Source organism: Meles meles, chromosome 7, assembly GCF_922984935.1.
Source record: "Meles meles chromosome 7, mMelMel3.1 paternal haplotype, whole genome shotgun sequence".
In the NCBI taxonomy this organism is placed as follows: Eukaryota; Metazoa; Chordata; class Mammalia; order Carnivora; family Mustelidae; genus Meles; species Meles meles.
The window spans coordinates 39,719,670-39,734,799 of NC_060072.1; the positions used below are offsets into that span (position 1 = coordinate 39,719,670).

Genomic DNA, 15,130 nt, shown 5'->3' on the forward strand with positions numbered 1-15,130 from the left:
AAATTTGAAGCCAAGTCTGGTTTAAAGAAATGGCAGCTTGAGACTCTCCGTTGGGAAGCAGAATCACATCAGGAAACAGGCAAAGGTTAGAAAATAAGTCAGTGTGGAAAGGCAGTTGAACTTATTGTCTACATTTTGGGCAGGGTCAATTGAGTATCAGCAAAAATGAAGAAACATTTTGCCCTTGTCTTCCTCTCACTCATCCTGTCTCATCCCCATGCCTGCAAATACCATGATTCAGTGCAGACTGTGGGTTTTCATGGGTTTGTTTGTGCAACCACTCTGGGCAAATATCCATCCTATGAACTGGAAAGAAAAAAATCTTAAAATGTATCTTGTTCGATAACCCTTTCATAGGTTGAGGACTGCCTGTATTTTCTCTATTATTTTCATTGTCTCAATGACAAATTTGGCTTTGCCTTTGTAAAACATATTGATAGGGGTGCCTGGGGGGCTCAGTGGGTTAAGCCGCTGCCTTCGGCTCAGGTCATGATCTCAGGGTCCTGGGATAGACTCCCACATCGGGCTCTCTGCTCAGCGGAGAGCCTGCTTCCCTTCCTCTCTCTCTGCCTGCCTCTCTTGTGATTTCTCTCTGTCAAATAAATAAAATCTTTAAAACATATTGATAATTGTGCAAATCCTACCATAATTGAAACTAATGGGTACATTAATAATTATACAATTACACAAACCCACTTTTCTAGAATTATGTTAACAGACCTAATTCAGGTAAATAAATAAGTAAATACCAGCATATATGTAATGGTCTAAGACATAATTTGAAGGCATTAAGAAAATTGTCTCTAAAATTAGAAAAAAGTATTTTACAGTCCCAAAGTGAAGGAAAATCCAAGGCTAAATCTTTCAGAGTTCAAACATTACATTCCTAATAAAAAATAAATAACTTCCCAGGAAAGGTTATAGCAAATTGTGTCTATGCTCGATGCAAACATAAAATGGATAAGCAAAAACCCTGAGCAACTTGCAAAACTGGTGCTAAGAGTTATTTCTTACAAGACATTTCGGACTGTTGAAAATTCAGTAATATCGCTTTGGGGGTCATTGAGGTATCAAAACAAATGCATTTTGAGCATTCGTTTGGAGACATTATTTCCTTACTCCAAAACATTTTGTACCAATTCATAAACACAGATTTTGGCAGGATTTTTTTGGAAGTAGAGAATAAAAACAATATCAGGGTTAAGCAAACATAATACCAGGACAGAAGTTGCTCAAATGTACAATGGAACATATGCTGAACCAGATTTTTTGTATTTTAGAACAGAAAATTGTCTGCAGTTTATATAAAGATTAAATTTTAAAGAGGAGAAAAATGATAAGATATTTACTGTAAATTACATTTTGCTGACATACAAATGGTTATTACTAAGATTGGGATATGCTTATGTTTAGAGGCAGAACAAGATTTGACATTAAAAGAGGGAGTGGTATTACTACTGATATTCCATGTTAGTATTGTAAAGAGAATCTTTATGGTATTTGCAAAAGAGTGACTTAAACAACAAAGACAATTAAAATAAAAGATATATAACAGAAAATAATTGAAGTAAACTGAAGAAAAAATTCATAAAATATTCTTTACCATAGGGAAATCAGCAAAATGAGCAATTTTGTTTTCTAAGGTTTCCTTGGTGAAAAAAATAAATCTTGTGATTTCAATTTCAGATATCATATACAAATTTTTATTTAATATTTTGAAAGGAGAATCTATCATTTTGCCATGCAGTGGCATAAAACTATCCTTTATAGTTTTATAAAGGATATATAAAATGGATACATATAAAATGGATATATAAAAAGGATACATATAAAACGGTTTATATAATAAAATATGTTGAATATATTTTTTTTCTGGAAGCCTATTGAACCTATAGTTTGGTTAGGTTTATTTTCTCCAAGAAAATGACCCCATTCGTGATTCTGAAGTAAGTAATTTCATGTTAGGGTAGAAAGCCTTTTTGGTAATCTATACATGATAATGCAGACTGATTCAGCTTACCTCTAGGGCCATGAGGACTGTCAAAATATGTCTCAAGTCTTCCTTTTAACCTCTGTGAAGAGGAATCATGCCATAGACCATGTCTAATTTTAGTATTTGCTTTAAGGGGGAAGAGGTCCTCAAGGAGAGGGCTCATGGTGGACCCCTCCCAGAGCATATCTACATTCTACTGTATCAAAACCAAATTTTATCTTGCATTTAAGATTTCTTTTTTTCCCATTTTATTTATTTATTTATTTATTTTTTTCATTTTATTTATTTTTTCAGTGTAACAGTATTCATTCTTTTTGCACAACACCCAGTGCTCCATGCAAAACGTGCCCTCCCTATTACCCACCACCTGTTCCCCAACCTCCCACCCCTGACCCTTCAAAACCCTCAGGTTGTTTTTCAGAGTCCATAGTCTCTTATGGTTCGCCTCCCCTCCCCAATGTCCATAGCCCCCTCCCCCTCTCCCAATCCCACCTCCCCCCAGCAACCCCCAGTTTGTTTTGTGAGATTAAGAGTCATTTATGGTTTGTGCATTTAAGATTTCTAAACATCCTCCACATCTCTTCTTTCTTCTGCCACACTTGCTTTCCTCTATTCTTTGTAGACTTGTGTATGTTTTATAATTTTAAAAGGATGCCCCCTTAATATTTCAAAGGAGATATCCTTTGTAGCAGATATAACAAACAAATTACTATTTGCTTATAATGTTATTATTACTATTTGCAAACTTCTGTAATAAACATGTAATTAACATGCATGGAATTTTGTATAAACCTATAAAATATGATTTATCATCTTCATTTTTATAGATAAGGACATTGAGGAAAAGAGGTCAAATTGTCTTCCTGAGGTCATATAGTCACAATGTGGCAGAAATAGAACTTGAATGTAGCTCTTTGTCCACTGCCACTGCTCTAAATTACAAAAATAAATAATGCAACCTAAAATAATGACCTGGTACAGACAAATAAGTGAATAAATCAGAATGTTAGAGCAGATCAAGATTAGCATAAATTATTCAGATAGCTAAATCATTCATTTTAACCTTTTGTTAACTGGAGACTTTACATGATATGCTTTAAGATCATGGTTTTAAATATTATTCTACTTTCTCTCTTTCATAACTGTACAAGTTATATTTTAGAGTCATGAGAGATGATAAAGTTTTCAGAACAAAATAAAGACAAATATCAATGGGAGTATCCAAATCAGATTGTTTCTAGAAATAATGGACAGAATTCTATCAATAATTGTATTAGCTAACTTTTTTTATTGTTAGGCTAGGCACTATATAGTCCATCATTAGTTTTTGATGTAGTGTTCGTGATTCACTGTTTGTGTATAACACCCAGTGCTCCATACAATACATGTCCTCCTTAATATATAGTAGCTAACTTTATATAGTACCTACCATCAACAAAGTAACACTATTTCAAATGACTCACTGAAGAAATTAAGACATCTAGAAGTCTACTAAATAGCTTTACATCCCATAGTTACTAAGTAGTGAAGCTGGAATTTGAACACAAAGTGAGTTATCATTCTTTAGTATCCTCAGAAGTACCTAAGTGATGAAATCTGATCTGTTTTAGCCTTAGCATAAATAATCATTGTGGAAAACCCATTTTACCCAGTTGCCCAAAGAAAGTGACAAGATTGTCAATCATTTGTTAAATAAAAACATAATGATGATTAATCACATGAATATCTTAAAAAGATAGTCTATTATTATAAGCCAAAGTACTATTATTATCTATATAAAGTGAATAGTCCAGTATTTATAGTCATACTAACTATAAGCTAACTTGATGACAGAGGCTATGCTTTGTTCACTCCTGTATCCCCAACACTTGGGAAAATGTATAAAGTAGGTACTCAACAGCAACTATTAAATAAAAAATAAAGAATAAATAAATGAAAGAATTTCCAAAATAGTGCCAAAACTTAAAGGAAATAAATCCAGATAATGTAGTAAGCATAAAGTATCTAGTAAATACAAATTATAAGCATCCATTTTGTGGTAATATCCTTTATAAAATAAATGAATATAATTATTTTCCTTTAGCTGAGCTTTTATACTTACGGCTATTATCCGTTTCAACTTTGCTTCTACTTTTTCTAAGGATAGTTGTCTTAAATAATTAAATTCTCCTACCCTGGTTTAATTTTAGCATCTGAAGAACAACTCTGCATGATTCAATTTAATGTTTATTGATAAGTGATAAAGAAAAGTGATATTATATGTGCATCAAATATTTTACATAGACCAATCACATTCTAAAAAGATCTATTCTTTAGTTTTATCTCTTCTCACCATGCCATCATTCATATAGGAAAATGCACTATGCCTTCCCTTCACCAATTGTGATGTGTTTAGTTAAGAGTGATAACCTGGAAAGGGGTAATCAGACCTGAGTTCAAATGGTAGTTCTGTTGCCTACTAATTAGACTAACTTTATAAAAATTTCAGTTCTCGGGGCGCCTGGGTGGCTCAGTGGATTAAGCCGCTGCCTTCGGCTCAGGTCATGATCTCAGGGTCCTGGGATCGAGCCCCGCATCGGGCTCTCTGCTCTGCAGGGAGCCTGCTTCCTCCTCTCTCTCTGCCTGCCTTCTGCCTATTTGTGACCTCTCTCTCTGTCAAATAAATAAATAAAATCTTTAAAAAAAAATTTCAGTTCTCATTTTCATTTATCTACAACACTGTGATAACATCAGAAATATTCTTTTGATAACTAAATGAAATGTCATTATATGATTAGTAGAGCATCTGACATAGACAAAGAACCCCCAAAATGTACCTTTTACTTTCTTAACTCTCCTTATTTTATATAAGAACTCATCTTAGGCCTATGGATGAAAAAGCTAATCAGGATGAAGGGTAAATTATAGATAGATTCAAGGAAAGGGAACTTTCTTTCTGGAGGACCATTATTTTTCTGGAGGACCATTATCTAGAAGAGACAGCAATCAACAATTTTAGTTTCATCATCAATACACTGTTGTAAAATAATTTATTGGATTCCCAGAACAACAAAGGCAAATTTTCATAGAAAAGGAAGTTCTTTTTACAGCAATAAAAGGTTTTCCATAATCATATAATAACCAAAATTTGTAATTAAACATCACTACACACTCATGTACCTAATTTGATCTCAGAAAGTCTTAGGAAGTAGACTTGGCATTTCCCCCCACCCCATTACCCAGATAAGAAAACAGAGCATCAAAGAGGTAATTGCTTAACTATTGCTGATGACAGATTGTATGTATGTATTATTGTTATTGATGATGATGATGATGATGATGATGATGATGTGGTAGTTTTTTAGCTGTGTGATCTCCCCATATGCTCCAGGACTCCTCACTATGAGAGGGGGAGTTGGGTGAAGCCAAGACTCAAACTTAGATTCTCTCTGTGTATATAATTCTTTCTACCATAAACATCATTTAAATGAGTTGTATCAAGATATAGTTATAGGCAGATAGTGTTTTAGTTGAAAAAAAATTAAGCTTTGAGAGCAAGTTTCTTGAACCAATCAGAGACCCTCAATTTTTACAGAAGTACTTTCATAGTTAATATGGCAGGCAAAAAAAGATAGTGGATAGTTAATTAATTCAGAATTTCTCTTGATTCTGTCACTAGATAAGAGAGCTTGGATAAATGAGTTGACTTATCTGGCTCTTTATAAATGAGGATATTAGAGGAAGTAATGTCTGTAAAATGAACATAGTACACCAGATACATGCATTTTTTCTTAACTCCATGCTACTATCACACACACACACACACACACACACACCCCTCTACTTTTTGGAAGGCAGCTATGCTCACCACTATACTGCCAATGCTACTTTTTGATTGTAAGAACTTGTTACTTCAAAGGGAGAAGAGTTTGACTAATTGGAAGTCGTGAGGGGCATTTGCAAATAATATTTATTTACTAGTGAATCACAGAATACTTTCCTAGCTAAAATCTATTTTCTCTTAGGACACTTCTTCAGAAAACTTCTTGTTCTATTTGGTATATCAGGAAAGAGAGATTGTTAATAATAATCATGCTTTGAGTGAGAACATCAACTCCCTGTAGTATTTAGAGAGGTTTAGCAGATCTAAAATAATGTGAATAGTTTCTGAGAAGCATGCCTGAGCATCTGAATGTTATTTTAATGCATCCTCTCAGTTATTATTATTATCCAGTGTATTAATTCAGTCTATAGAGAACTGACCCTTAGAGTACTTGAAAGTACCACTGAGTGTTCAGTCATCCAGAGGAAAATTACTATTTTAAAATTTTCACTGGTCCTTTCCTTATTTTTCTTATCTTAAGCACAAAAACTTTTGTGAAATATAAGTGCAATGTAACTCTAAAGATAATTTGTAAAATTCTAATCAATTACCAAATTGTTCTTCAGCTATGGGCTTGGAGGCAAAATTATAGGTTTGTATGGTTTTCCTATGCTAAAAATTTTCAATTAATAAGGCTTGATTTAAATACAGATTGTACAAACTTATTATTCATGAGCTTGCAACACAGACACATATTCTATAAAGTCAAGAAAAATAGTCACTACATTATCCAATGTCTTCACTTTATATCATACTTTACATTATGTACTGACATACTTAAGTCATGAACTCCTTGGAAGATGAGACCTATATTAAATACTTCTAATGTTTTGACAATATTATTGTAATTCAGAGTATTTCTCTTTGTAAATATTTTATAAAATCATTAAGGCATAAACTATGCCTTTTAAATTTGGGCTAGAGATAGTCATTTTCCCTTACAGTTATTTGTGAGTCATTAAGCATGTCCTTGTTAAATAAAATACAAAGGCTAAAAAGAAGAACTACCACAAAGTGCAAAACACACCAAGAAAATGCATCATTTCTTCCTTGGAAATATATATGTTATTTTCCCTAGGATTATTCTGAATGAGCAAAGACCTCATTACTTGAATTGATTCTCTCCAAAGGATGCCATACTAAATCCTATTTCAATATAATTATGAAAAGTACAATTCAAATCAAGCAAGTTATATAAGTCACACCTGCATAATAAAATCACTTAAGGATAGATCAGAAAAAACAGCCATTGTTGGCTCTTCACAGTGAAATTATAAGTTGACTAAAAAATTGTGAGGGGGTATGGTAAATATTACCTGGTTTTTGTATGAAGAATGTAAACAAATATCTATGACTCATTTAAATGATCAATGATCATTTAAAAATTCAACCTGGAAGTGAATTTGCAAACTCATTTCAAGACAATTATGGCATTAAAGTGATATAACATGGTTCATCAACATGGACTTTTCCACCTTCATGTATTTAAAATTTATAATTGTTTGTACCTAGGAAATCATAATGTTACCAATTCTAACATAAGAAATGGTATCAAAAATATTTGTTTCACAGAAACATATTTAGGAAAGAAATTATTACTATCAATTAATAGCTATGTAAAGAAAAACATGTTGTAGTTAAGTTGTGAGGAGATTAGAAAGAAATGTACTAATGAGATTATAGTATAGATTTAAAGCCTACAGATGGTTGCCATTTTTCTTGGTAATTCTAATTTAATGACTATAAACAAAACAAGCATCTTGATTCTGTTTCAGATTTTGTTCAAAATGAATAAATTTTCTAGCACACACATAGGACGGGAGACACTTTGATGAAATTTTACTTAATTTTTTCTTCTTTAGAATTTAAAATGATACGATGCTAGTCAGAAGATATGGTGGAATCAGCATAAACATTTCTGTCACATAGATGTATCACAAGAATTACCTTGCCCTCTTATTTAAGAGGATTATAGGATAGATTATTTTCAGTTTACTCCATTAAATTGGGATTTAGCTTTAGAAGGCTCCATTTGCTTACTATATTAATCTCTTATCTTAGAAAATAGAAAGGTGGATATTTCTGTAAAAGAAATTCGAAAGATCCTCTGATTTTATAGAATGTTATAGGTATAGATGTAGAGAATGTAATAGTCTTATATGATGAAAGTACTTACTGTTCTGTTAGGAATTCTGGGGTATTTTGTCCTTTCAGATTCTTTTTCTCTAAAAGGAAAACAACATATGCACTCGTTAGTTGACTACATAGTTCAGTGTCATTTCAGATTGTCATAATTATAACTGATTAACTTTATTACTTAGTATTTCTACTTAGAAATCTTGATATATATGTATATATGTGTGTATATATATATACAATACAACGTAATATTATGTATATTTATTATATATAGTATATGATAAGTACATATGGATTTTGAAGTTGGTTTCAAGTATTAGAGATTAAGATTCTGTGAGTAGTTTATACACTCATTTTTGTGACAAGTTAATTATGTTTCTGGTATAGTTTTTCAACTTGAAAATGATATAATACTAATCTAGGTAGACATTTTAGAGAATATTACATTATTAAAAAGAATCATATAAAAATTATATAATTATTACCCAATTAAGCACATGGTGCTATGTTTAGTATTGATATGATTACAGTTCACCCTTGAACAATGTGGGGGTGAAGGGCACTGACACCCCCCCTTACAATCAGAAATCCTTGTATGCCCTCTGACTCCCACCAAACTTGACTAACAGCCTACTGTTGACCAGAAGCCTTCCCGATAACATCAACAGTCGATTTTGTATATTATATACTGCATTCTTAGAATAAAGTAAGCTAGAGAAAAGAAATGTTGAGAAAATGCATTGACAGTACAATACAATAGTGTATACATATATTTTAAAAATCCACAGATTAGGGGCGCCTGGGTGGCTCAGTGGGTTAGGCCGCTGCCTTCGGCTCGGGTCATGATCTCAAGGTCTTGGGATCGAGTCCCGCATCGGGCTCTCTGCTCAGCGGCGAGCCTGCTTCCCTCTCTCTCTCTGCCTGCCTCTCTGTCTACTTGTGACCTCTCTCTGTCAAATGAATAAATAAAATCTTTAAAAAAAAAAAATCCACAGATTAAAGTGTACCCATGCAGTTCAAACCCATGGTGTTCAAGGGTCGTGTGTGTGTGTGTGTGTGTGTGTGTGTATATATATATATACATATATATATATATGTATATTATAGTGTATATATATATACATATATATATATGTATATATATATAGACTATAATCTCATATAATAAGATATAAAAATAATCTCATATCACTGCATTAAAAAAAGGTACAACTTTTAGTTTAGGGAGTAAGAAAATAAAATCCTTCCGAGTCAATATCAGGAATTGCTTTAATGTAATAAAGATGTCAAGAATTTCTGATTTTTTTTGACAAGTTAGCAACTCACAAATGAAAAAATTTCATAGTGCTAGAGACAAGTACCTTTTTATGTAAGTTCTCATCAGTTTTAGTCTTCAAAAAATTTAGGTACAATGAAAACCAAGAAAAAATGAAATATTTAGAAATAGGTTCATAATAGGCATGTTATTCTGTTTTTAAGAGTTCTTACAGTGTCCAGTTTCAGCAGAACTACACAGATAAAATGCTAGCAGCTCTGGCAATTGGCACATATGGGTACTCAGCATAAAAGATCTGAAGTGACAGCTATATTTCCAAAGCTGCATTTACTGCATCTGTTCAATGCTTAAGCCTCCAAGGTCTGCTTTCATTTTCTGCTTGAAACTCAACCGTTTTCTAGTAAAAGCCATTAGAAAGAGCACTGTAAAAATGCATTTAGATTGGCCCGACTGACTCTTAAAATATGACTTTGAGCCACAATCAATTTTAGATAAGATTTTTATATATAGTTTCCATCTACTGACACTTTTCTTACTAAAACAAAAACTACAACCAAATTCAATGAGTGCACATGCTAAGGAACCAGAGTGACATAGAGCTCTTGGGGGCGAGGGCACCTGCTGCAATAAACGAAGGTTTTCTACCACAAAACTAAGAGAATATTTGACATTGTATTTATTGTACACTAAGACTTACCAAGGGGTTGGCTTCCCGTTGGGGAAGGATTAAACAGTTTATATGACTTATGAGCCATCTGCAGGGATTTGATTTCATTTTGGACTTGCACACACATCTATCACAAGGATGGATGGGCAAGCCTGTTCTACGGTAGGGGACAAACAACTGTTTTACTTTTAATCTCTGCACTGAATATGGATGTGCATCATATTTTTCTGGTAGTTAATTTCTGTCTCTTGCATGTATAAACATCTCTATTTTAGAAGAAAAAAGTGAAAATAGCACAGGATGGTTTTGCACTTTCTGCAAACTATCTGGCTTTTCAGTAACGTAATTGGTATCAGTAGGTCTGATTTGGACAGTTTCCTGGTATTGAGACTTGGTGCTTTGGTGTGTTTATATGATGCTTCAAAAAAAGATGAATCTTTTTAGGTAGGTTTATGTATTTTTCACAAAACAGTATGAGCATTCATAGTCAATAAATCTGATGACACTTTCATGTTTTTTAATCCACTTTCAGAAGCAGGCCTGACATGGAGAAAAAAAAAAATAACTGAGACCTAGGGATTACTTTTGCTTGACAACAGCTAGAAATTAAACCGCTATACCTTGAGGCCCTAATCATAATTCTATTTACAGAATTAAGCAAAACACTGTATGCTTTAGGCATAAATATTACAAATCTTTGTTTTGTGGGAGGAGGGCACCATTTGTATTCATTTTTATGTTCAATATTTAAAAATGCACCATTGTATTTTTTTTTCAAAAGGATTCAGTTTGAGGAATGACAAATAGCTAATGTTTATATCCAAACTTTGTTTAAAATATCTCAAATATTTCATTTTGATGAAAATATTGGTTCAAATGGAGCTTTTACTAACCTATCACTAACCTAAATATTTATTTAGGGTTAGATTTAAAGTATGTGCTGCGAATCCTTGCAGAATGGCCATTTGTAAACGTTATCCCTTTGCCCCAGGTCAACTGGAATGGCATCAAAATTTCTAAACTGCAAATTACAGATAAACTCGGAGTTCTTTTCCTTGGACTTCTTCCTATTGAAATGCCAAAACTTGTGGTTAGAAAGTAGTTACAAAGTTGATGTGTCATTTCCTCAACACAGATATCACTAATCCTAAGGGATTTTGTTAGACATCTTTTGGCTTAAATTCTTATTCTTGGAACAGCAGTCAGGAAGCAGAGATTACTTTAAAAAGAAACACGATCCTGGTCATTAGTGACTGAATTCAAGATTTTAACACTAAAATAAAACATTGCATGACACTTAAATATGTCATGTGATTCTAGATCAGATCCTGGACCAATAGGACAAAAATGATTAGCTATTAAACCTCACATCCAGCTCTCTGCTCAGCGGGGAGACTGCTTCCCCCTCCCTCTCTGCTTGCCTCTCTGCCTACTTGTGATCTCTTTCTCTGTCAAATAAATAAAATCTTTAAAAAAAAAGAACATTAATGTTATAATAGAAGAAATTTGACAAGGGGCTATGAGTTAGATGATGCGTTTGATAACTGTTCTGTGTAAAAAAAAAAATGTCCTGTTCTTAGGAATTATACTGAAATATACACTAAAATACTGGAATAAGTCATACCAGGTCTCCAACTAATCCTAAATAGTTAGGAAAAATATATGAACTGTGTGTATATATATACATATATAGTATTATAGTATAGATACAATATATAGAATATACACAATAATATAGAGAAAATGGTACAGAACAAAATCTTAGCAGTTGGTTAACCTAGGTAAAGCACATATAAGAACTTCTTATACTATCCTTGGAACTTTTTTGAGAGTTTTTAATGAAAGAGAAAAACGGTCATTATCAAAAAGATTATAAAACTACCTTTAAAAAATAGAAATAAATTGCCACTTTTCAGTATCTTTACAAAATATTTCACTGAACTATGGCTATGTTATTTTGTTGATTAAGCACAAGATTGTCTCATTTTGCATGTAACTGTAAAAGATGGTGACATTTATCTGGAAAACGGAATTAGGCAATAAAAGAAAAGTAATACATCAATTAATAAAGTAAACAAATGAGTGTTCTGCAAATAAATGCAGTCACTATTAGTACCTATGGTGCTGCTGGTAGGAATGGTAGGAAGGCAGTAATACAGAATATGAACTTTTCTTGAAAGAAAAGTAGAAGGACAAAATATTTTGCCCTGCACTGAGGACAAAGGAATATTTCTATTTTTTCTTTTTTTGTGTTGAACCATTGACATCCATTTAGGAGGATTAATTTGACAAGCCTATCCTCATTATGATAGAAACAAATGTTTACGAACAGAGATTGGAAAAGGGGGACAGGGATGAAGGGTCTACTCATTTTCTGTTGTGACACTTTATTACACAAGTCGAAACATATGAACATTTGTTGGCAGTCAGTTACAATAATGACATACTGGGTTCAGCCATGTTTAACATTTTCATTATATTCAAAATAATTATTTGAGAATGGGGGGCTGATAATGAGGCAGGATGGCGCTAAGTCAGGAGAGCCAGTTCGTATCTTGAAAACGAGGATGGGAATTAATTAAATGAGAAGCTCGGAGAAGTTAATTGGGAATGAGTAAAGATAAGGACACTATCAAAGCATGCAGAAATAAAACTATTAAAATAAAAGGTAGAGCAGAAACTCAAAGCACACCTAAGGAAGAATGAATCTTACAGAATCAAGAGTGTACAGGAGCAGAATATTGGCTTCCAATCCCTAGAATAGTGCTTGCCACATGAATAAATGTTTGCTGAATGAATAATTATATATTGACAAAAATAAAATTTAGTGTCCTATAATCCTAGTCTGCTTCTGCCTCTATCTAATGTATGACTTTAGACAAATCACTTAATCTAATTTTATCAGCTGTGAAATGAGACAGTGGAAAAAGGTAATTCTCCAAGGTGCCTTCCAGATCTAAATATTTCTGTATATGGTTCTGTTTATTAAAATGGGCAACTGTGAACATTTTTGTAGAAGAGAATAGCCTTATATGAGTTTTAAATGAAGAGAAATGGAGAGAAATAGAGAAGATGAATGAAAGAGCAATGCATTGATTTAAGTAATGGAAAATAAATCCCCCTGAAAGAGACTTTAATATAGAAGAGAGAATGCAAGTGATTTATGGTTTTGATGTTAGAAGTGACATTTATGTGTACTATTGATACAGGCATGCAGATGTAGAGAACTTTATCTGTTCTTTTTGTTATTATCAAAGTGATTGTACACACTCCCTTCCACCTTGAGAGTCCTCAAGTAAAACAGAAGTGGAGAGCATTCAAAAGAAGCCATAAATGGCAGGAGTTTATATAAATATTCTTTTACCACAAGGTCATAGAATTGGGACTGCCTATCTTAGAGAAAAGAAAGCTGAAGTAACTCTTAGGATCTATAGATAATTCCATGAAGACCTATTTAATTCAAGATCCACCAGGCATAATTACTTACACCTCCATGAAGCCTTCGCTAATTAACACTGGCTTCCTCATGCATTTTATTTTCTACAAACTTGTTGAGCATTTATATTCTATAAGACATAATTTAGTTTTCACTTCGATGTGATCTCATTATTTCCTCAGTTCCATCTATGCTGATTTTGAATTGACAACTGGAGGTGGCTGTCGGCTTTGCATTTGTGTTTCCCTAAAATAAGGCGTTTCCCAAAATGAGTTAGGTGCTCAATGAACACTGGTCAATGGAAGGAGAGGGGCATGATACACTGAGGTCAGAAAATGGACTGGAATGCTGATAGGCAGCTACCAAAAATGACTTGGACATCAAGCATGGTGGATGATCCTGAGACTTCCATGAAGTGCCTACCTTGTTCTCTTCTCATCACGCTATTTCCCTAGGCATTTTGGGGAGGAAGTACCAAAGACCAATCATGGTGATGAAAGGTATACCATTCTTCAAATAGAAAGGTCTAGTTGAATAGCCTTAAGGGCATGGGAAGCTACAACCTGAAATAAGCTTATCATTTGAGTATGATCCAGAGATGAGGTGAGCAGGGATCACGTTCTCAGCTTTGTCAGACCAGAGCAGAATATTTCTTATAATTCTGTCTGAAAGTAAGACTACTAATTGCAATACCCTTTTAAGAGAGCTGGTGTGTCAGTGATGACAGAACTTATGTCTCTGTAGGAAGGATGGGGTAGAAAAGAGGAGGAAAGTCCGAGAGAGAGAGAGAGAGAGAGAACATAAAAGAACCAGACTATTTTCAGAGAGTTTTGATTTCTGTACAAACTCTAGTCCTCCAACAACTGGAGACTGTGAATATTTAGATAAAGTGGATACATAATTGCTGGTTTTACAAAAAGCAGAAGCCCACCAAATATCTTTATAAAGGGCTCCAAGGTAACTATAAAAACTGAATAATTCCTAATGCGACAGAGGGTGTTGTTACAAGAAATGAAACTAAGTTGACTCACATTTCCCAGTTTTAGAGGTTGGGTGGGGAAAGTGTAGCAGCAATTCTATGTACACATTTAAGGCTAAAGGAGAACATTTAATTTATTTAAACCTTGGTTTGGTGCAAATTCAAACCCAGCAAAATGACATGGGACAAATAAGTGGGAGATGTTGGGATAGGGTGGACATTTTTATAGTTCTATGCTGAGTACCTCAGCTTTAGTGCTGTGCTGTGTTCTGAGTTTAGTTCAGCACTATGGGAAGGTACCAAGCTGGAAGTTCAAAGCCAAGTATGACAAAACCACAACTAAGGAGTAGTCCTGGGTCTTCTCTATTTAACATCCATGTAGGGAAAAATCATACAGATAAAAAAGAAAATAAGCAGTTTCTTAGTTAAGCCTTGTTCCCAAGACATCATCTTTATCTCTTTCTAGTTAGTAAATGTGCGGTGTACAAATAAAAACAGTACACATTGGTTCATAGATATCCTGGACCTTGACATTCACATGAAAACTGCCCTCTTCAGAGAGTCTTTGTGGGTGGTTATATGCCTATTGCTGGAGATGCAGCATGATTTAAAAAAAATAAAAATTAGAATGGCTCTTTAATAAACTGCCTTTAGCAGACTGCATATGTTTATCACATTCAGATTTACAAGGATATGGTGAAGTAGTTGTTAAAACTTTTTTGGAGTTAGTAAGTGGAGGAGCCAGGATCTAGCTAGATTCAGTCCTTTGTATACTGAA

At 33.5% G+C, this 15,130-nt stretch overlaps 1 protein-coding gene across 2 annotated transcripts in view; it reads right to left on the minus strand.

Moving 5' to 3' along the window:
• Nucleotides 1-15,130, minus strand: part of SYT1 (synaptotagmin 1) — a 563,116-nt gene that overhangs the window by 350,453 nt on the left and 197,533 nt on the right. For both annotated transcript variants that reach the window (XM_046013429.1, XM_046013427.1), the window contains exon 2: nucleotides 8,032-8,080. The gene's annotated coding sequence lies outside the window, so the exon portion shown is untranslated. The remainder of the gene's footprint in view (nucleotides 1-8,031; nucleotides 8,081-15,130) is intronic.